The sequence below is a fragment of the Aquarana catesbeiana genome, linkage group LG02, assembly GCF_042186555.1.
Source record: "Aquarana catesbeiana isolate 2022-GZ linkage group LG02, ASM4218655v1, whole genome shotgun sequence".
NCBI lineage: Eukaryota > Metazoa > Chordata > Amphibia > Anura > Ranidae > Aquarana > Aquarana catesbeiana.
Window position 1 is genome coordinate 43,425,060 of NC_133325.1, and position 24,898 is coordinate 43,449,957.

The window sequence follows — 24,898 nt, forward strand, 5'->3', positions numbered from 1 at the left end:
GATTAGACTCTTTTATTAAAGAGAAGTATTCACATTGAATTTGCTATTCATGAGAAGCAAACTGTGTGTCATTGATGAACCCCAAAAAATATACTCAAACTATTGTCCTTTTTTTATACACAGGATGAGTCCATCCAGGAGGAATGTGGGGAAAGTGGCAGGCAGGAGGAGACCGGGCCCATGGACAGCCTGGAGGAGGCCGGATTCACCATCATCCTGGAGGAGGCTGGGCCCAGTGTCAGGCAGGAGGTGGCTGCTCCCAGTGAGGTGGCTGCTCCCAGTGAGGTGGCTGGGCCAAGTGAGGTGGCTGGGCCAAGTGAGGTGGCTGGGCCCAGTAGGAGCCTGACCGAATCCCAAGTGCCTCCCCTCCACCTTCCCAAAAAAAGGGCCAGGAAGGGGATGGTCACACAGGACGCATCCCTGCGCCTCATGCAAGAGGCCACCCGTTTTTTAAGGAGCCCCCCCGAAGCGGAAGAATCCTATGGCTGCTACTTAGCCAGCAGGCTTCTTCAGATGAATAGGGAGCAGCGCCTCATTTGTGAGCGCCTATTTGGGGAAACAATCCATAAGGGGCTGCAGGGCACGCTAACACAAAACACCCAACTACATGAGGCAGCCCCCCCTCCTCCTCCTCCTCCTCATCCTCCTCCTCCTCCTCCTCCTGCCACAACTGAAACACCAGAGCCACAGCCTCAAAAGAAGGCTACAGGGAAGGCTGCAGGGCAGCGTGGAGGAAAGGCTGCAGGGAAGAGAAGAAAATGATGACCTGGGTTCAGTCTGGTCTGACAGAAGACGCAGGCTGTTGTAGGACCACAGTCTGGGGACATCTAGATCATCTGCTGGTGCTGTTGATCTCTGGGATTCTTGGACCAGATTGTGCTCCCTCTTATATGGACTCCTCAAGATCCCAATTTTCTGGTACACCGACTTTTTCCAGCGTTGACTTCCTCTTTATTTTATTTTGACCATGAATAAATGGATATTTTTTGAGTTTAGCAAAAGACTTTATGTGTTTTCTTTGAAATCATTGATTTTACACACAATGTTAAATTAACAAGGGACAACAATCTCATTGAGTTTGAAAAAAAAAACACCAAAAATACATTACTAATGTTAATAATGTTCAAGTGGTAAGTCTTGAAAATCAAAAAAATTACGTAACCAAAAACGGTGCTTTGGGTTAACTTTATCTAAAAACTAAAAAATAAACACTATAAAAAAAAAAAATAATAATGGGTTCTTTGTGTTAACTTTACAAACCTAAAAAAAAAAAAAAAAAAACAAAAAAAGGGGGAAAAAGTATTATTAGTATGGAAACATTGTTTTAAAAAGGCATACTATATCATTCATGAGATCAAAGAGAAAAAGAATCCAGAAATCAGTTTGGGAGAACTCTGATTATGAACAGCAAAACACCTTCGTTCTTTAGAGCCTTCGTAAAGAAGAAATAAAATGCGCTGCATTGAACGATCACAGATTTTGCAGCGTGATGAATGTGCTACCTACAATACGAACACTAGTTTTACTAGACCGAATGCTTCCGTTTAGTTTTTGCTTATGAGCATGCGTCGTTTTTTTGTCCGTCGGACTAGCATACAGACGAGCGGACTTCGGGGTCCGTCGTACTTACGACGTAAAGATTTGAAGCATGCTTCAAATCTAAAGTCCGTCGGATTTTAGGCTAAAAAAGTCCGTTGAAAGTCCGGAGAAGCCCACACACGATCGGATTACCAGCCAGCTTTAGTCCGTCAGCGTCCGTTGGACTTTTGTAGACGAAAAGTCCGACCGTGTGTACGCGGCATAAGACATTTAGAAATATTTTGACACTCATCTTAGAAGCTATCCAAGGTGGAGCAGTTTCTCCTGGTCCTAATAAATTCCCCAACTGGGATTGAGTGAATAGTGTGGGAGGGGTGACAGCTGGCAGTCAGGATCAAGCTAAAGGGTAGTCTGTAAACAAGCCAAAGGTCGGTAACAAGTACAGTAGCTCACAGAAGTGAGTACACCCCTCAGATTTTTGTAAATATTTTATTATATCTTTTCATGTGACGACACTGAAGAAATGACACTTTGCTACAATGTAAAGTAGTGAATGTACAGCTTGTATAACAATGTATTTGCTGTCCTCTCAAAATAACTCACAGCCATTAATGTCTAAACCGCTGGCAACAAAAGTCAGTACACCCCTAAGTGAAAATGTCCAAATTGGACCCAAAGTGTCAATATTTTGTGTGACCACCATTATTTTCCAGCACTGCCTTAACTCTCTTAGGCATGGAGTTCACCAGAGCTTCACAGGTTGCCACTGGAGTCCTCTTCCACTCCTCCATGATGACATCATGGAGCTGATGGATGTTAGAGACCTTGTTCTCCTCCACCTTCCCTTTGAGGATGCCCCACCGGTCAATAGGGTTTAGGTCTGAAGACATGCTTGGCCAGTCCATCACCTTTACCCTCAGCTTTTTTATCAAGGCAGTGGTCGTCTTGGAGGTGTGTTTGTGGTCGTTAATATGTTGGAATACTGCCCTGCGGCCCAGTCTCCAAAGGGAGGGGATTATGCTCTGCTTTAGTATGTCACAGTACACGTTGGCATTCATGGTTCCCTCATTGAACTATAGCTCGCCAGTGCCGGCAGCACTCATGCAGCCCCAGACCATGACACTCCCACCACCATGCTTGACTATAGGCAACACACTTGTCTTTGTACCTGGTCGCCGCCACACACACTTGACACCATCTGAAATAAGTTTATCTTGGTCTCACCAGACCACAGGACATGGTTTCAGTAATCCATGTCATTAGTCTGCTTGTCTACAGCAAACTGTTTGCGGGCTTTCTTGTGCTTCTTCGTTAGAAGAGGCTTTCTTCTGGGACAACAGCTATGCAGACCAATTTGATGCAGTGTGCAGCGTATGGTCTGAGCACTGACAGACTGACCCCCCACCCCTTCAACCTCTGCAGCAATGCTGGCAGCACTCATACATCTATTTTCCAAAGACAACTTCTGGATATGACGCAAATTTACACTGTTATACAAGCTGTACACTCACTAATTTACATTGTAACAAAGTGTCATTTCTTAAGTGTAGTCACATAAAAAGATATAATAAAATATTTGCAAAAATATGAGAGGTGTACTCACTTTTGTGAGATATTCAAAAAAGGAAGGGATTCCAGTACTCCAAATATTGTAATGTCTTGGTAAAATGGTGCAATATTAGCTTAAATCAATCAGTATTTATTTAAAAATGAGGAGGCAGCCATCCTCAGAGGGTGTCCATAACCTCTGTTGGCAAGTAAAAGGAAAAAGAAGGGGGGGCTGGAGGTGCCAGCTCTAATAGTTCTGTCACATAATTACATGTTAGTGTAACAGTTACTGGTTCACAGGTTCACAAGGTGGCAGTGCCCATCAGGGGTTCAAATGTCCTAGGGTGTGCTGGTGCTGGGGTGCAGGCTCCGCTGGCAGTCCTTTAGCTGTGGAGATGTTTTAATCCTGGTTATTAGCGGCTATTCCACATGGTCCATGGTCCATGGTGTGGGAAGCTCCACGCTAACCACCCTGGAACACGGAAGTGGAACTGACGTTAGCAGTGCTCGGTGGACATCCATACACGAAGTGAAGAACGTACAGGCTATACACTCGGGGCTCACAGCTCCTTCTACTGGCCAGGGTGGTTAACCCCCCCCTTCTTTTTCCTTTCACTTTTGTGAGATACTGTATATGCTGGTAAGGGTCAGGTGTAAGCTTAGTCGAGGAACAAGCCAAGGTCAGTAACGGATGGTAGTAGAGATAAGGACAGCTGCAGGTATTCAAAGGAGCAAGATATCGGCTGAAGAGAGCACAGTAATCTAGCACAGTGTTTCTCAACTCCAGTCCTCAAGGCGCCCCAACAGGTCATGTTTTCAGGCTCTCTTTTATTCTGCACAGGTGATTTGGTCAGTTTTACTGCCCTAGTTACCAAAGCCGTTTCATCTGACGGAAATCCTGAAAATATGATCTGTTGGGGTGTCTTGAAGACTGGAATTGAGAAACACTGATCTAGCAAACAGGAAGTGCAGAGGCATAGCTTTAATCAGGAGGTTCATGGGAAGAGCAAAGAGTTCAAGGTTCACGAGAAACAAGAGACAAGGCTAGAAGGGCCAAAAGATCAGACAGAGAGCTGTCTAGCATCTCAGGCGACTCAGCAAGAAGAGCCACTGCTGGACACAGAGGAGGATCTGAGTTGAGTTCCCGATCCTGGACTAGTGTATGTAAACGCAATAACAAAAATGTAATATATTGCAGCTTACCAGTCAGCAGATGTAATGGCTGCATTTGTTTTATTTTTCTCAGACATTATTGCTTAATTTTTTGAACTATTGAACACAAATAACACCTTTCCTGTCCCTGGGTGGCTACTCTCACTTCTACACTGTATCTATGGGGGAAGCTATAGTTGGCACAAAGGCTGGACTTCAAATATGTCTGATTCTGGGGAGGCATGGCGACCATGCACCAAGATGTATGCATAGCCGAGGAGCTTCGCTCGGCTGCCAGAGGGAATCCACCACCATCAGAGCCTCCGCTGCTCCAATAGAACAACGGATACCAGCTCCTACTTGCCGCAATGCCGAGGTGCCGAAAGGAGCTGCTGTAGCCCCGAAATCTGTCCGGCTTCTTCCCCTCTCTGCAGCCCAAACCACAGCAAAATGGTGGCAGGCTCCCACTCCATTCAGCCAGACAGCAAGGCCGTGACTGCCTCACAGGGCCACAACAAGCACCAGAAAGGCCATCCATCGGCCACAGTGCACAGCAAAACCTCTCCTGAAGCTTCCAGCCCCACTATCAGGAGCCCAGTTAAAACCAAGCCGTGCAGGGACTCCCCAGGTCGGCCGCAGGTAGATCCCAGCATGGAGGTGAGTAGGTCCCACTCCACCATACCAGCCATTCTGCCTACCTCGGCTGACACCATAGCTAGCTTTCCCACCTCTAGGCAGCCTATTTCAGACATGATGCTAAAAGAAATGTTATTATCTTTGCAAGGATCACTACATGCTGACATAGTGTCTGGGGTATATCCGTGTCAAGTAGATGTACAGGCCATGGGAGAGAGGATTGATCATATCGAGCACACCACATCCTTCAACACACTAGTAGATGCTCATGCAGATCAAAGGGAGGAAATTGTCTGGCTGAAGGATAAAATAGCTGATCTACAGGTCCGATTGAGGAGAAACAACATTAAAAGTCAGTTGCTGCCCCTCAACTGCAGCAATGTGCGCAAACTCTGCTCTCTTCCTTAGCTCCATCACTGTCAGCTCTAGAACTCATAGTAGACAAGATCCACAGAGTGCCAAAACCCTTCTTTCTCTCTGCTGAAACCCCTAGAGATGTCTTCCCAAGGGTGCACTGTGAAGGAGCAACTGCTTGCAGCATTTCGCAGAATTGGCAACACTCTAGATCAGTATGCCTCACTCCAACTACTCCCAGACCTATCCAGGCACACCTTACAGTGCTGCTGGAATCTGGCGACCATCACCAAAGCCCCGAGGAACCACAAAATCCTGCATAAATGGAAATACCCTGCCACACTCGCCATCACTCACGATGGAGTCGACACTACTGTGTCTTCCATTGAAGAAGGTCTGGCAGCCCTGCACCAGTGGGGTATCATCCCGGAGCTACCATCATCCACTGCGCCAATTGCACAGCCAACCATGCTCCAGAACGAGTGGTAAGTGGTGTCACACAAACGATCCTCTAAAAAAGCATACCAGCGGGGGGCTTATAACCCTGCATACTACATAACGCTGTGCATCTATTCCCTCCGGATAAGGGAAAGTTTAATTCACCTTTCCTCTTTCCCCTCGTTAGCACCGGCAGGACAATCTACACACGGATCCACCAATGGATCCTCTTTTTATGGTTATTTATATGTTGCTTTTGTTGACCTTAATGTTGTTCTTTTTACCCCCACCCATATTTGGTACACATAGGGTCGTTAGCCAAATTTTTTTGACTCCTTTCCAGCCTGCCCTCCTAAGGATTATCTTGCACATAGCATGGAGAAGACTGACCGCACGTTGGGATCGGCTGCATCACGGTACCGAATATGCTACAACTTTGGCAGGGTTTCTCCTACACCACTCTATGCCATACCATAACTGTGAGTAGTTTTGTACTACAACCACTCGAATCCAACACGCCAACCAATAATGACACTTAAATGTCTTTTGCTAAATGCTAGAGGGCTGAACCAACCAGCCAAACATTTTGTTTATGTGGAAGGAAGCATGAAAACACAAGTCTGACATCCTGAGCATTCAGGAAACCAATTTTTCAGCGTCCAAGACCCCCAAGTGCTCACATAAGGAATACCCACATATCTTCCTAGCCTGCGCCCAGGAGAAAAAGAGAGGTGTCCTCTTAACAGTCAAAAACACACCTGCAGATCCGAATCTCCAGTTAAAAAATACACAGCATCACTACACCTGCTCTATACAGAGGATTTATATGTTGCCTGGAGGTGTCAACATGCCAATGAAACAGACTACACCTTTTTCTCATCAAGGCATCACACCTACTCACATATAGACATGTTCCTGACAGACAAATGGTTGTTACAAAAGGTGTCTTGGACAAATATCTATGATATCACATGGTCTGACCATGCTGCGATATCTATGACAACAGAACAAGGGACCCCCCCCCCACCCCCATCTTGTAACATAAGACCTCTACAAAATCCCCAAAGCTTCTCAGTAATCTCTCAGCATCTCCAAGACTTCCTTACTAGTATTGCCCATAAGGCTTTCATGAGAGGCATCCTAATACTGCAAGGGGCTAGGGCAAAAAGAAAAAGACATACTCTTAAACTTAACACCCTGCTCTCTGAGATCCATAATTTAGAATGCAGTAATAAATGATCCACCACTCCCAGCACTTCCACCACCCTCACAAAACTCAGGGAGGGACTAAGGAACATGTTCACACAGCAATATGATAGACATGTCCGGAGCCTGAGAATGCAATCATATGTAAGCGCCAATAGAGCAGGCAAATACCCGGCCAATAGAATCAAATTGGTGAGAGCCAAAACAAGGATTGCTCAATTATTCATCCCACCCTGCACCACAAAATTGTCAATCCCCAGGATATAGCCAACCAGTTTGCTGACTACTATAGTACATTTTACAACTTACGGGATGACCCACAGACACCCCAACTTAAAGAGGAGGACATACAACTCTTCCTACAGTACACAATTTGAACCTTCCCCATCTCTCAGAGACCCACCTCCAAACATTGAATGCTCCTATCACAACATCAGAAATTGAGATTGAGAAAGTTATCATATCCTTGCCTAATGGAAAATCCATAGGCCAGAACGGATTTTCCAATTAAAATTTTAATGTCTTAAACACAACTCTAGTACCCCACCTGCAGAAATTTTTCACCAAGGCTGCCCTCACCTCCTCATTTCCCACAGAAATGCTGAGAGCCTATGTTGTCACAATACCTAAGCCAGGGAAAGATCCCAGTACCCCAGCTAATTTTAGACCAATTTCACTCTTGAACACTGATATCAAAGTGTATGCTAAATTACTAGCCAAACGCCTTACCATGGGTTCGTTGATGTGGAGGATGATGTGATGACCTCTGGTGGACATCGTTGGCAGCTCTCACTCCTGACTTATAAAGATTTCTGCTTGCTGTGATCCTCTGTGGTGGGGGGTCATGGCCATTTGGTAAGGAGCTACCCCTTCCATTTTCTGGTGGTGGACTTTCCCTTGCTGTCACGGACCAATACCAACCATCACTTGGACTTTTGTTGTTTTTGTTGGTGATCTGGATTCACTAAAGACATTTTAGTTGATGTTTCACTTGATTGGACCCTTTTAGATCACTTTTTAATGTTTTGCACTTTATCCTCGTTTTATTTATAGTCATGATATAAATCTCTTTTCACTTCAGTTTTCATTATGACACATAGGTATTAGCGCAACCCCTTATTTTTCCTATGTTTATTCACAATTAATGTTTTTTGTGGGGATTGCAGCTTTTTATATTAATTGATTATTTTTTGTTTATAGCGCGGTTTCTCCTAATTTTCTATAGCCAAACGCCTTACAGACATCATTCCTTCCCTAGTACAACGTGACCAGGTGGTATTCGTTAGAGGGTGGCAAACCTCAGATGACACTAGAAGGATTCTGAATATTATACATTATGCAGAAAAGACCCAAACTCCTTCTCTGCTGCTTTCTATAGTTGCAGAGAAGGCATTCAACAGGGTCCATTGGCAATATATGTTCTATCTAAGTTTGGATTCAAAGGCAATATTCTAGCCGTAATTCTAGCGATATACTCATCCCCAACGGCTCGGGTTTACACGTCAGGTCTATTATCCAAAACGTTTGACATTTCCAATGGGCCTCGACAGGGATGCCCTCTCTCCCCAACCATTTTTAACCTCTTGATCGAACCCCTGTCAGAAGCGATTCTCTCCAACCCCCACATTACTGGCTTTAAATTCCACTTTATATCCCATGTCATAAACCTACAGTATTTGCAGACAATGTAATTCTCCTCCTGACCAAACCAGCCACATTACTACCACTCCACTCACCCACCAGATATTATCTCAATTCAGCAATGTATCCTACTATAAATTCAACTTTACAAAATCCCTCATTTTATACTTGGGAGTACCGGAGAAGACCAAACAGTCACTCCAACGCACATTACCTTAAACATGGAGCACGCATGGGATACCTTAACTGGGCATTACATTAATGACCTGCCCCTCCACCAACTCAAATCTCAATTGAAAAATACATCAAAACATGAGCTGTCTTGGTCAGGGAAGCTGGCAGCCTGTAAGATGATGATACTACCCCAACTTCTCTATCTATTTCAGGTACTACCTATCCCCATTCCTGCTTCTGCTTTAAGGCCGAGAAAAATGCATGGAATTTTGTGCGTCGGAATTGTGGACACACAATCGGAATTTCCGACAACAGATTTTGTTGTCGGAAAATTTGAGGTCCAGCTCCCAAATTTTTGTTGTCGGAAATTCTGACAGCAAATGTCCGATGTAGCCTACACATGGTCAGAATTTCCGACTACAAGCTCACATCAAACATTTGTTGTCGGAAATTCCGACCATGTGTACGCGGCATTAGTTTTCCGCCACACATAGCGTTTTGCTTTTAAGACAAAAAGTTCAATTTGGTCTCATCTGACCAGAGCATCTTCTTCCACATGTTTTCCGGGTCCCCCACATGGCTTCTCACAAACTGCAAATGGGACGTCTTATGACATTCTTTTAACAATGGCTTTCTTTTTGCCACTCTTCCATAAAGGCCAGATTTGTGGAGTGCACGACTAATGCCGCGTACACACGACCGGACTTTACGGCATACTTTGCCCGGCTGACTTTTCAACGGACTTTACGACGGACTTTCCGAATGAACGGACTTGCCTACACACGATCAACCAAAGTCCGACGGATTCGTACGTGATGACGTACAACCGGACTAAAACAAGGAGCCAGTAGCCAATAGCTGCCCTAGCTTGGGTTTTTGTCCGTCGGACTAGCATACAGAGGAGCGCACTTTTCAATCGGACTCGAGTCCGTCGGATAGATTTGAAACATGTTTCAAATCTAAGTCCGTCAAACTTTTGAGAAAACAAAGTCCGCTGGAGTCCACACACGATCGAATTGTCCGACGAAATCCGGTACGCCGGACCAAGTATGCCGTAAAGTCCGGTCGTGTGTACGCGGCATTATAGTTGTCCTGTGGACAGATTCTCCCACCTGAGCTGTGGATCTCTGCAGCTCCTTCAGAGTTACCATGGGCCTCCTTGGCTGCTTCTCTGATTAATGCTCTCCTTGCCTGGCCTGTCAGTTTAGGTAGACGGCCATGTCTTGGTAGGTTTTCAGTTGTGCCATACTCTTTTCATTTTCAGATGATGGATTGAACAGTGCTCCGTGAGATATTCAAAGCTTGGGACTAATTAGATGACTTCTGAAGGCAATTGGTTCCACTAGATTTTAGTTAGGGGTGTCAGAGTAAAGGGGCTGAATACAAATGCACGCCACACTTTTCAGATATTTATTTGTAAAAAAAATTAGGAAAACCATTTATCATTTTCCTTCCACTTCACAATTATGTGCCACTTTGTGTTGATCTATCACATAAAATCCCAATAAAATACATTTACATTTTTGGTTGTAACCTTAAAAAGATGTGGAAAATTTCAAGGGGAATAAATACTTTTTCAAGGTACTGTATCAGACGTTAAAGCATTAGTCCAACAAAGCTATACCTGTGAACTCCCTCCATAGTGCAAAATTTGATAAGTCATGGGAGATTTGGATGAATAGAAATACCATGCTAGGATAAGCTTCCTTATATAAGCTGTATTGCATGTTACAATTTCCTTGATAATCTGTTGTGTTTACCCTTCATGTGTACCTAATCTGTTTGTTTGTAATCAAAAAAATTATTTAATAAAAAGTATTGAAATAAAATAAAAAAGATGTTAAAAAAAAAAATGTCTGACTCTGTTATCTTTACTATGTGGGACGGGGAGGCAAAAGATTTATAATTACAGTAGAAAGATATGATTGCTTTATGTTTCCGGATCAGTTCACAGGACATGGCATTTCTTGCAAGATCAACAATTATTTTCTGTACTTACTGAAAATGTTCATGACCGTCTGCAATAAATTACATTTTTGTTCTTCTATTTAGTTATCATAGACATTGAGTATTTGGTCACCAAAAAGTAATTGCAATGAAAGAATTAAGCCTATGGAAAAAAGTTCTTAGCCACTCCACTCTTTGGTGAAAGACATTTATTGATTTAGAAAGCCTAATGCCCCATACACACGGTCGGATTTTCCGATGGAAAATGTCAGATCGGAGCGTGTTATCGGAAATTCCGACCGTGTGTGGGCTCCATCGGACATTTTCCATCGGATTTTCCGACACACAAAGTTTGAGAGCAGGATATAAAATTTTCCGACAACAAAATCCGTTGTCGGAAATTCCGATCGCGTGTACACAAATCCGACGGACAAAGTGCCACGCATGCTCAGAATAAATAAAGAGATGAAAGCTATTGGCCACTGCCCCGTTTATAGTCCCGACGTACGTGTTTTACGTCACCGCGTTCAGAATGATCAGATTTTCCGACAACTTTGTGTGACCGTGTGTATGCAAGACAAGTTTGAGCCAACATCCGTCGGAAAAAATCCTAGGATTTTGTTGTCGGAATGTTCGAACAAAGTCCGACCGTGTGTACGGGGCATAATAGTGATGGGTGAAGATGGAGGTGGACATCAAACTATTGGGTCCCTGTTGCGATCCTGTTGTAATTTACTGTATAAAGCTTTATGGACTAATTTGCTTAAAGGAAATGTGTAGTGTTTTTTTTTTCCTGCCTATTCTTTTATTTATTCTGAAAACAGAAAGAAACAGCTTGAAAGTAAAATAGTTTGTTCTGCGTACTCCTGGAAGAAAACCCAGTGTTGGTGCACAGTGTATTCAATGTATATATGTAAAACAACTCTATTATAGGAATACTTAAAAAAAAATGAAAACAGCATAAACACTTCTACTTAACCAAAACAATCACATTAAAATTCTCCAAACCATTATGGCTTCCTTTTAACAACTCTATAGAAGACTAGCTCCTGTACTGTTTTAAAACAAGGATAGATGTTACCCAGTGGCAGCTAGTGTTCAATATTTTGGGGGAGGGGCAGCAAACCAACGCCCCCCCCGGCAGGAGATGAGGAGGGGGGGAATATTATCCACACAACCCCCCGCAGGAGCCTGTCTGTAAGGAAGCGACCAACATTGTGCTTGGCTCCTACCTGTCAGACTGAGCTATCCCCCGAAAGGTTTGGTCCAGTGGCGGCCCGTCCATATGGGGTGCAGGGGCGCTGCCCCCCTAATCCATCCGTCCAGCCCCCTAATTTACATATGGATTCCAATGTTTTTTTTTCCTTTAGAAGCACGTGATAAGAGTCGGAGGCCTTTGAGATGCCTTTATTTAATACTGTTATTTGCTGAAAAAATTACAGTATTAAGAAAAAAATAAAATAGGAACAATTAACATACATGTTGTGTGCATACTGTATATATATATATATATATATATATATATCTATATATATCTGTATAGATATATATAGATATATATATATCTACCCTGTTTCCCCGAAAATAAGACCTAGCGTGATTGTCGGTGATGGCTGCAATATAAGCCCTACCCCCAAATAAGCCCTACCCCCAAATAAGCCCTAGTTAAAGTCCTTGTAGGTCTTATTTTCAGGGTAGGTCTTATTTTAGGGGAAACAGGGTAGGGCTTATTTGGGAGGTAGGGCTTATATTGCAGCCATCACCAACAATCACGCTAGGTCTTATTTTCGGGGAAACAGGGTATATATATCTATATATAGATATATATATCTATATATAGATATATATATACAAATACATATAAATACATTGTAGACAGATATGCATACTGCATATACAGTTTGATTATATACTGCATTTACACTATACACACATACTGTGCATAGAATCCAAAGCATTTATGATTTTTTTTTCCTCTCAAGCTTTAATCCAGAAAAATAAATGACTTTCTTATTTTTTTTTTTTATTGTGGTTTCATTTTAAATACTACAAGTTTAATGGATGAATCAGATGGGCTTTCAGGGCTCTTGGAAGTAATTTCTCTAATTGTCTGCATGTTCTAGTCCTTGGTATATGCTTAACTGTTACACCCTATACTGGTGATAATTGACATGTTTGTTATACCATCTGGATAAATAAAGTTTAATATGCAATAAAGCAATTGATGAACAGTAACAAATCACAAATCCGCAAAGGGAAAATAAAAAACATCTAAAGGCCAATACATCCATCTGTCTTCATATAAAAACTGCCATTTTTTTGGGAAGCCTGCAAAGCTGGAACCACAGAGGGCCAATACTTATACTGTGATCTAATAAAGGAGATGATCACAGTTGAGAATTATATATATAGTTAAATAAGTTGCATAGTTCAACATACTTGCAAGGAGTCATTTAACTTTTTTTTGTTTTTTAACCACTTCAGCCCCGGAAGGATTTACCCCCTTCCTGATCAGAGCACTTTTTTACAATTTGGCACTGTGCTGCTTTACTTGGTAATTGCGTGGTCATGCAATGCTGTACCCAAATGCGTCCCTTTTTTTTCCCCACAAATAGATGGTGGTATTTGGTGGTATTTGATCATCTTGGCGGTTTTTATTTTTTGCAATGTGAATGAAAAAAGACCGAAAATTAAAAAAAAATATATATTTTCTACTTTTCCTATAAAAAAATACAATAAACTATATTTTAGTCATACATTTAGGCCAACAAGCATTCAGCCACATGTCTTGGGTAAAAAAAAAAAACTCAATAAGCGTATATTTATTGGTTTGCGCAAAAGTTATAGTGTCTATAAACTAGGGTACATTTTCTGGAATTTACGCAGCTTTTAGTTTATGACTGCCTATCTCAATTGTTGAGGTGCTAAAATGGCAGGGCAGTACAATACCCCCCCCCCCCATGACCCAATTTTGGAAAGTAGACACCCCAAGGAATTTGCTGAGAGGCTTGTTGAGCACATTGAATATTTTATTTTTTGTCACAAGTGATTTAAAAATGACAAAAAGAAAAATTACACAAATGATAAATTGCTCAAACATGCCATGGTTATATGTGAAATTACACCCCAAAATACATTCTGCTGCTTTTCCTAAGTATGGGGATACCACATGTGTGGGACCGAAAACCAAGCACCGCCTTCAGGATTTCTAAGGGTGTACAGAACAATAGAGAGAGAACAATAGAGAGAGAATAGAGTGAGAGCAATAAAACGACAACTATTTTTGGCTTTTTTATTTACATTTTTTTGTTTTTTCTTTTAACTTTTTTTTTACACTTTTATTTGTAACTGAAATGCTGCGTACACACGAGCGGACTTTACGGCAGACTTTGCCTGGTGGACCTTTCGACGGATTTTATGATGGACTTTCCGAATGAACGGACTTGCCTACACACAATCCACCAAAGTCCGTCGAATTCGTACGTGATGACGTATGACCAGACTAAAACAAGGAAGTTCATAGCCAGTAGCCAATAGCTGCCCTAGCGTGGCTTTTTGTCCGTCGAACTAGCATACAGACGAGCGGACTTTTCGACTGGACTCGAGTTCGACGGATAGATTTAAAACATGTTTCAAATCTAAGTCCGTCCAACTTTTGAGAAAACAAAGTCCGCTGGAGCCCACACACGATCGAATTGTCCGACGAAATCCCGTCCGCCGGGCAAAGTCTGCCGTAAAGTCCGCTTGTGTGTACGCGGCATAACTGTAACAGTTCTAGGTTCGGGTCTCTCAAAATGCGATGGCATCTTTTGGAGACCCTGTGAAAGTGTACCCTAGACTGTGCCGTGCTGTACCCTATGCTAATACTCCACTAGTGTGTGGTAGCGTTCAAAACATTCGCCAATGCAAAGTCCAGGATGGTCAGGACAGGAGGAACAATAAAAGTGAGTGTCATGCCTATATCTGCATTTTCTGCAGACACAACATCTTCTTTGGGTGATTGTTGGATAGGGGCACCAGGGAGGACATACGGAAAATGCCTCCCATGCAGCCGGCTTACTGCATTTGCGTTGGGAAGTTGGGGCACAGCACCGTCTGGAAACAGAAGGGCTATGACAATCTCTTCCGGGAATTTAAGGAAGGATCCAGTTCGTCCTGACGCTTTGTATAGCACATAAGCATTCAGCAGAGCCAATTGGAATAAGTATACAGACACTTTTTTATACCAGCGTCTGGTCTTACGAGCAATTAAGTACAGCGCCATCAACTGGTCGTTGAGGTCCACCCCTCTTATATTAAGGTTGTATTCATGGACACAGAGGGGTTTCTCCACAACACCAGTCGCCATAGGAATTTGGACTGTCGTATCTGCGTGAAGGGAGGACAGAAGGAAAACATTCCGTGAATCCCTCCACCTTACTGCGAGCAAATTATTACTTCTCAAGCAGGCTCTCTTCCCCAGCCTAAGATGGGAATCTACAAGCCGCTGGGGTAAGCCCCGGCGATTAGATCGCACGGTGCCACATGCGCCAATTCCATGATCAAACAAGTGACTAAAAAGTGGCACGCTTGTGTAATAATTGTCCACATACAAGTGGTACCCCTTTCCGAATAAGGGTGGCACCAAGTCCCACACAATCTTACCAGCGCTCCCCTATGTAGTCTGGGTAGTTCTCCAGCTCCACGTGGCTGTCTTTTCCCTCATAAACCATAAAACTATATGTATAGCCTGTGGCCCTGTCATAGAGCTTATACATCTTGACCCCATATCTGGCACGCTTGCTGGGAAGATACTGTTTGAATGACAAGCGGCCAGAAAACTTAATCAGGGACTCATCAACAACTTGCTGACAACTTGATCAGGAGTAAACAAGGCTGCAAACTGTTGGTTGAAGTGGTTTAAGAGGGGCAGAATTTTGTGGAGCCTATCGTATTGAGGGTCACAGCAAGGACGACAGAGTTCATTGTCGTTGAAGTGCATAAATCGCAAGATCTGCTTATATCGTGTCCTGGTCATGGAGGCAGAGAACACGGGCATATGGTGAATTGGGTCAGTGGACCAATATGACCGTAACTCACTTTTTTTAGTTATGCCCATGAGGAGGGATAGGCCCAGAAAGGTCTTAAATTCAGAGACCGTGATATGTCTCCAATCTCTGGCAAGGGTCAAATGGGGATTAACGGCGATGAATTGACCAGCATACAAACTGTTTTGGTCCACAATAGATCTATAGAGATTCCGTGAAAAACAGCGAATAAAAATCAAGTGACGTAAAATCAACTGTTTCCACCTGAATTCCGGGTTGGCCAGTGAATGGGGGAAGTACGGGTGCTGCAGAAGTGGTGGGCTCCCAATTGGGATTGGCAAATGCAGCAGGAAGGGCACTATGGGCTCGACGGGCCTGTGTTTCTCTTCTTGGTGGCTGAGGGACACTACTTGTGCTAGCCACCGTACCAGCTTGAACTGCACTTATGGGGCTCGCCACATCACCACGTGATACTGCAGTGCTGGTTTGATTATGATCAGAGTGTACTAGGCCGCTGGTGCTTGCCAGTTCACCAGAAGGATGAGTGGCACTAGTACTGGCTCTCTGCTCCATACGAGAGCCCTGCAGTTCTTGCACCTCAACAACAGCAGAAGAATGGGGTCGGGTATGCCTGACCTTAGCATGGACCACTACTCTGTCGTCAGAGCTAACTGTCAGGGTGTCGCTGCTGTCTACAGGATCGTATTCTGAGCCTGAATCTGACAGATGGGTGACTTCCTCTTCACTCTCATCTGCTCAGAAACGTGTAGGCCTCTTCACTAGTGTACCTTCGATTGGACATTGTGGCCTCTAAATTTACTGGTACTAGTGAAACTCACAGGAAAAAAGAGCACCTGATTGTCAGCGACTGCTTCAATCGCCTCAAAAAAAACTGTTAGCGTTCACAGGGATCAGGCCTGTCTCTGCGAACGCTGTAGTTATGTGTTTTGTGTTGTGTAAGTGACAGTGATCGATCGATACTGCACTTGGGTGGGCTGGGCTGGGCCGAGGGGCTAAATGTAGGTGCTAGCAGGTATCTGAGCTGATCCCACTAACGCTGCATTTTTGGGAACTCTAAACTATTGGGGACACTAGTATAGATCTGATCAGATCAAAGATATTGATCCGTTCAGACACTATACTACTAAGGGAGGTGTATGGTGCGTGCGTGGGTGTTAGCACTACTGGCACTAATCTGACGCCGCCTGGGGTGACGCAGACCCCAACTGATGCTAAAACCTAACTGATGTCACCCGCCGGGTGATCAGGGAGTTAAACCTTTATTAGGTAATATCTGGCGGGTGCCCTGACGCTATAAAAAAACAAACTAACTAACCAGCATCACTCGTGACACTAATACGGTGATCACTGGTGACAGGGGGTGAAAGGGTTAACTAGGGGGCAATCAGAGGGTTAAAACCTTTATTAGGTAATACATCAGGGTACCTGATGCTATAAAAACCTGACGGTGAAACTAATCAACTAACTGGCTAACTAGCGTCACCCGTGACACTAATACGGCGATCAGAAAAAAGATCTATTAGTGACACTGAGACAGGGGGTGAAAGGTCTAACTGGGGGGCGATCAAGGGGTTAAGCCTTTATTAGGGTGGTTTGGGGGGGTACCCTTGAGCTACCTGGGCCTACTACTATTTGCCCTAACACTGATTAGAGTCACAAGTGACACCAATGCAGTGATCAGTGAAAAATCTGAAAACTGCAATTGGTGACACAGTGACAGGGAGTGAAGGGGTTAACTGGGGGGGGGGGGCAATTGGGGGGGTGACAAGTGTGCCTATGTGTACTGTGTCAGTGTAGTGTTGGTGCAACTCATTGTAAGACGTCCTCTCTCCTCTCTCTGGAATGGAAAAGAATTCCAGAGAGGGAGATGACATCATTTCCCCTGCCTGTGTTTACACTTACAGGCAGGGGAAGCATTTTCATTCGCCAGAACCGATCAGCAGGTCCAGGCCAGAAATCACTGACGTGGACCTGAAGACTGAAAGGTTCTGCAACTAATCCGATCGCCGGCATATGGGTATGTGATTTTGCGCACCCATGCCATTTTCCCGACCTATATCGGCGTGAGACATTCGGCAAGTGGTTAAACAGAAACAGGCAATTTTAACCAGCTGTGGATATTGGGTATTCTACACACGCCTACTTAAATTTCAAATCAAACAGGGCACATGTATTACGTCTGTCCTCCTGCCCTGTTGCCTCCCCCCTGCAAATGACAGCCGGGAGTTGCTGTATAAATACAGCAGTTATTACAACTATTGCTGTCAAATAAGGGACTTTCAAACACAGGGGTTAATTTATTAAAACGAGAGAGTGCAAAATCTGGTTCAATGTGCATGGTAGCCAAATCAGCTTCTAACTTCAGCTTGTTCCATTAAGCTTTGAAAAAAAAAGCCTGGAAGCTGATGGTTTCTATGCAGAGCTGCGCCAGATTTTGCGCTCTCCAGTTTTAGTAAATCAACCCCCACTGTTTTATTACATTGTAGCTTACCAATTCTTAGATGTGATGGCTGCATTCGTTTTCTTTTTCTAGGCTTTCTTCTTCTATTTTCATCTTGTGATCCTGCCAGTAAGTTTGTTGTTTTTCAAGAGAACAGGCTCTCGTGCAGTTACAGGGATGAGACAAACCATTTACCACTGACAGAGGTGCTACCAATAATCAGCTTTAATTTATTTATGGAAAACCTTTATCCCAAAAGAAAAAAAAAAAGCTGCTGCAACTGTTTATACAAAAATTAGCTGGAGTTTAATCAGATTAAAACAAACAAAAAAAAAACTAAAATTTGGAAAAAAAAAACAAAAAACTTTTTCATATTTTGTTATAACATTTTGCATCCAGCCCAGGAATCTAAGTGAGAGGCAGGTAATTTTACTCCTTCATTGATGTGCGCTGATGAGGCTACACTGATAAGCCTCATACACACGAAAGGATTTTCTGCAGACAAAACCTCGGACTTTTGTCTGAAGGTCGTTGGCCAGGAACTTGTCTTGCATACAAACGGCAAGGAATTGTTGGCCAACAAACACGGACGTAGTGACATACCCTTTGGGCTCCTTCTGCTAATTTCGTTTTAGTAGAAGTTTGGCGAGTGCTGATTTGTGCTTTTCATTTTGCGCTTTTCATTTTGCGCTTTTCAGTTCGTTTCTGTACGACCGTTCGTCGACCAGCCGTGTTGCAGAATCAGAGGAGATAACGTGTTATTTATTATTGGCCTTGGAGTTATTGCTTTTAACCCAAGTGGCGTCTTACCTTGCGGTAAAGAGGTAACCGCATATAATGGCTGGTAATGGCTGCTTCTCCCTTGTACTCCTAACTGCCTCTCACTTGGATTCCTGGGCTGGGTGGAGCTGTTAGAGGGTCTTTGTCTCTCAGTGGAGCAGGAGGGGGATTAAAGGAAAGAAGGGGCCAGATAGTGTAGTATTTCAATCAGAGGTTGTTTTTTATTAAAACAATGGTGAGGGTACTCACTTCACTTACAAGAAAAAAACACACAGAAAACTTATCTCCTACGAGTGGCAAGCTCGTTTGCATATATCACCCTCACCATTGTTTTAATAAAAACCAACCTCTGATTGAAATACTACACTATCTGGCCCAGGGGCGTAACTAGAAATAGCAGGGCCCCATAGCAAAATGTTGTACGGGGCCCCCCTGCAAACAGCCCCCCCCCCCCACAGCTGCCCTAGTGTCAATGCAGCGTGAGCTGTGCCACATACAGCGTGACCTGTGCCCCATACAGCCTGGTCTGCCTGTGCCCCATACAGCCTCACCTATGCAGAGGAAGAGGCAAGCCACCCGGATCAGCAGAGAGCGGGATTGCCCGCTGTAATAGTCTTTGTAATTTCCCGTCTTCTCGGGGCTCATCGTCACATAGCCCCACCTCTTGGCCCGACGCCTTTGATGACGTCACATGTCCCGCATTGGATCGGCGTTCTGTCTATCAAAGGCGCCGGGCCAAGAGGTGGAGCTATGTGACGTGAGCCCCGGGAACACTGGAAGTTCTAGTTAAAGCTCTTACATCGGGCAATTCAGCTCTCTGCTGATACGGACAGCTCGCCTCTTTCTCTCCTCTCTCTTCCCCTGGCTGGGAGACTGTGCCGGCGGTGCTCTCATCCTCACTGGGCCCCACTCGGCTGCGGGCCCCATAGCGCCCGCATGGGTCGCTATGGTGGTAGTTACGCCCCTGATCTGGCCCCTTCTTTCCTTTAATCCCCCTCCTGCTCCACTGAGAGACAAAGACCCTCTAACAGCTCCACCTAGCCCAGAAATCTAAGTGAGAAGCAGTTAGGAGTACAAGGGAGAAGCAGCCATTACCAACAACTTTATGTGGTTACCTCTTTACCGCAAGGTAAGAGGCCACTTCACACCACACCACACCACTGTGCACGAAGAGGAGATCACCCCCATGCTATCAGCACCTTATTGCACTTTTTTGCACATTTTCTGATTAGCCACATTAAAAGGATTTAAATCGCATTGGACTACATTCCCAGTCCCATTATATATTTTGCACATGTTTGCCTTTGTTTGAATTTTCACAAGTTCTACAGTGGACTTATTTTGGTTATATGTTTATTATACACTGCATTTGCGATTTTTGCGATTTTTGCACATATTGATCGCATGTTGCACATTTAACTTATTAGTTGCTGTTTTTTGCACAATGTTTTTTGCCTACTTGCACGGTCCATTGAGGTTTTTAGTGATTATATATTGATTTAGTGTTTCCAGTAGGATACTTATCACATCTGGCCTTGAGTCTTTATTGAATGATTTTCTTGCACTTTGCACTTTGCTATTACCACTGATTATTGTGGAATATCACACTGCACCTATTGGGTATAGAAGTGCTCTATATTGATTGTACTTATTCTTATATTGTTTCTGTTTTTTTTATATGTTTATATCATTTTACGTGTTCATTTACCTTTGTACTACTACCTCTAGCAGCATAGGTTTTTTTTTTTTTTTTGTTTTTTGTTTTTATTTAAGAACAGCGCAGCACCAATTTTTACATACCTTATTTCTAAAGCAGCTTCATTATTATCCTACTAAAGAAGAAGAGAATTGTGCGCTGCATTTCGAGATTTCATAATTTGCCACATCACGAGTGTTAATTCTCCATTACGAGCGCTAGTTTACAAGACCGACCGCTTCTGGCTCCTCCTTGCTTCCGAGCATGCGTGTTTGTACTTTGGACTTTTGTCCGACGGACTTGTGTACACACGCTTGGAAAATCCGACAACACACATTTGTCCGCGGAAAATTTTAGAACCTGCCATCCAACATTTGTCAGCGGAAAGTCCGACAACAATTGTCCGATAGAGCGTACACAGGGTTGGATTTTCTGTCAATGGCCTGTCATCACACATTTCCCGTCGGAAAATCCGATCGTGTGTACGAGGCTTTAGGCTGCACTGATGAGACGGCACTGATGAGGCTGCACTGATGGGCACTGATAGGTGGCACTGATGGGCACTGATAGGTGGCACTGATGGGCACTATTAGAAGGCACTGATGGGCACTGATAGGCACTGGTAGGCGGCACTGATAGGCAGCACTAATGGGCACTGATAGGTGGCACTAATGGGCACTGATAGGTGGCACTAATGGGCACTGATAGGTGACACTGGTGGGCTTCGATAGGTGGGCGCTGATAGATGGCATTGATTAGCAGCACCTATGTCCCTCTAATCCCTCTAACAGAAGCCACAGGTTTTTTTTCCTTCATTCTGACAGCAGGAAGGAAAAAAAAAACAATAATCAGCGTCTATTTGTTTTCGTGATCAGTTGTCATTGGTTGACAGCTAATCACGTGGTAAAGGGCCTTCTGCAGTTGGCCCTTTACCCGATCTATGATCAGCCAAGTCCTACATGCTCGGCTCTCACAGAGCACGCGGCCCGCCCTCCGTGCAATTTTAGCCCACGCTGTAGCAGTCTTTCGGCCATAGCGTGGGCAGGAAGTGGTTAACTCCTTCTTCCTGTTTTCCTCCATAACTTATATTTTCTTGTCGATTTTTTTTTTCTAACTATAAATATTTAAACGTTCTGTTAAGGTTAATTAATTTTTAGTGTTGTAATAAAAAAAAGAGCAACATTGAAATAAAAGCCTTTATTTTATCTGTAAGTAACTTTGCAATGTACCAGAATAATAATTTTAGTGTAATTTTAGACATGACAAATTATAGAATAAACTCTATACTTTTATCATTATTATGGTTTTTACATTTATAAATGTTGCGGTCCAAAATTACAAAAAAAGCTTTGTTTGTTAAAGAATAATATGTATTACTTTGTAATCTTATGTAATGACAAAGGTATTTGCTGAATAAACAGGTATTTGCTGAATAAACAGGTTTGAGAGCTGAAGGGATTAAATTATGGGACTTTATAGAGAGCCCTGTAGATCATACAATATACTCAAAATCATGTGCTTGTAAAAATACCATTATTTATTGGAGCAAATAAAAACGATATTAAATTCACACATCCATTAGAACAGAACCACATTCCATAAAATCAAGTCCATAAATGAAAGGGTCAGATTTAAACAGGCCACCCCACCCTTATTTATATAGTTGCAAGGCGCACAGCAAAGCAAATTTTTCTTTTTTGGAAACTGTCACAAAAAAAAAAAAAGTATGGTTGCATAAGAAATTTTAGAACAAATTAGGAGGGTGTGAAAAATCCTGTAAATGAAGAATGTCACCAAAAAATGCTTTCAGAAATAGAAGTGTGAATAGTTTATTTTTAATCAGTTAACAAAATGGAAAGTAAATGAACAGAAGAGAAATGCAAATCAAATCCATATTAGGTGTGACCGCCCTTTGCCTTCAAATCAGCATCAATTCCTCTAGGTACACTTACATACAGTTTTTGAAGGAACTCGGCAGGTAGGTTGTTCCAAACATCTTGAAGAACTGACCACAGATCTTCTGTGGATGTAGGCTGCCTCAAATCGAGACAGAGTTGATGATGTTGGGATCAGAGCTCTGTGGGGGCCAAAGCATGACTTCCAGGACTCTGCACATCTCTACTCCTGGGGCACGCCTAGTATGGAGACTTGCTGACTTTTTTTTAAATTCCTTTATTTTGTTATAAAGAAGGCATGGATACATAGTCCAGTATAAGACAGGTCATACATTTTCATACATTAACATGTTTAGGATACAGTAGATTGAGACCGTAGACCTAAATCAGGTTATCCACCAAACAAGTGGGGTAATACATGTGTGTTCCAGCCGACTATATATCATTCCTAAACATAATAAAGCAAGGTAGCTTACACGAGGGCCTCCTTGCATAAACTTTGAACAGATCTTCAACAGCATTGATATATAATATAATACTTAAAATATTTTACGACAGATATGACTAATGCTGTACGAGCATGTGTTTCCTGCTCACCGTGAATAACATGCTCTCAATAATTCGTTAACGCCGTCAACATGGCTACTTGGTGAGCTTATCAGTACCGAAGAACAGAGAAAGGGGGGAATAGTAAGGAATCAGAGGGAAAGCGGGGAAGGAAAGACAGGAAGGACTTAAGGAGGAGGGGGAGATGAGATCAAGGAAGGGGGTTGGAAGGGTATGGCTGCGACACCGCCCCCCCATCGGGCCCACCCGCCAGACCCCAAAGGGGCAGGTGCAGGTGCCTGTTTTAGTAATACCTACGGGGACACCCTCTCAAGTAGATTGGGTTTGTGCTTGTGCCAACTCCTGTAGATATGCGTTAGTACCAACAAAATATCTCCAGGGTCTCCACTTGTCCATAAATTGTTCCTCCTTGTTTTGTAGAGTTGCAGTCAGTTCCTCCATACGTAGAATACAGTTTACTTTCGAATACCACAGGACCCCAGTAGGTGGGAGGGGATCCCGCCATAACACGGGAATACAGGCTCTCGCTGCGTTCAGAAGTTGCATTGTCAAAGTTTTCTTGTATTTACTAATGGGTCTGGTGGTTAGGTGTAGAAGGCATGCAGCTGGGTTGTCTTTAAGTTTGACCGAGGTCAAACTTTGAATGGTCGAAGTCACCTCCTCTCAAAAGGGTCTCAGGACCAGACACGACCAAAAAACATGAAGCATATTTTCGACTTCTGTGCCACACCTCCAACACCTATCCGAGAGCGTAGGGTTCATTTTGTGTAACATATATGGGACTCTATACCACCTGGTCAGGATTTTGTATCCCGATTCTTGATAATGACTCGCAATCGAGGACTTGTGAGCCAAAGCCAAGATCTTCTCCCTTTGTTGTGTGGTAAACTGGGTCTCTAGGTCTCTTTCCCATTTCAATAGAAACTCTGGCGCCTTGTCCTCACCCTGAGTAGTGAGGAGGTTATATAGAAATGATAGTGCGTGCCTTATCGGTTCCCCTGATTTACACAGAGATTCCAGTGGAGTGTGACCCCGTGGGACATAGGGAGCTTTCTGAAGTGTCTGCAGAAAATGTCTAAGCTGGATGGTACTGAGGCTGTCTGACGGAGGTTCCGTGAGTCTAGAGATGGTGGAAGGAGATGGGATTTCCCCCTGGGGCCAAACCTCACCCAGGGACTGTTTCCCATAAGTGATTAATTGTCTCAGTCTACGACTTGTAAGTCCGGGGGTAAAGTCTGGGTTACCAATGATAGGAGTCAAGGGGGAAGGTAACGGTGATATATCCGTATTACGGAATATTTTCCTCGCCACTCGAAGGATAGCTCCTATTAGCGGATGTTTTTTCTGGTCTTCTGGAAGTGGGGACAAGAGCCACGGGGATGGGAGCAGGGGGATCGAGGAGTCCTCAATTTCCATTGCCACCCATTGTTTTGAATCTTTGTTGCAATGCCAATCAACAATCCTGGCAAGGTGTACCGCTCGGTAATACCGAGAGATGTCTGGGAAACCGATGCCCCCCCTCTCCTTGGGTCTGGAGAGTGTTTGCATGTTTATTCTGGGGGATTTAAGAGACCAGATGAACTCCCTCACAATGGACTGTATTTGCTTAAAGAAGGTCATTGGTAAATTTATCGGTAATGTTTGAAGTATATACAGAACCCGGGGTAGGGCCGTCATTTTCAGGGCATTGCATCGCCCAAACCAGGTCAAAGTGAGTTTGTGCCAAGTCTGAAGGTCGATTTTAAGTCTCTGGAGTAAGGGTAGAAAATTACATGTGTACAGGTATGCCAAGTCCGGAGTGATGTCCACCCCCAGGTATCGGATAGATTTCTCTGCC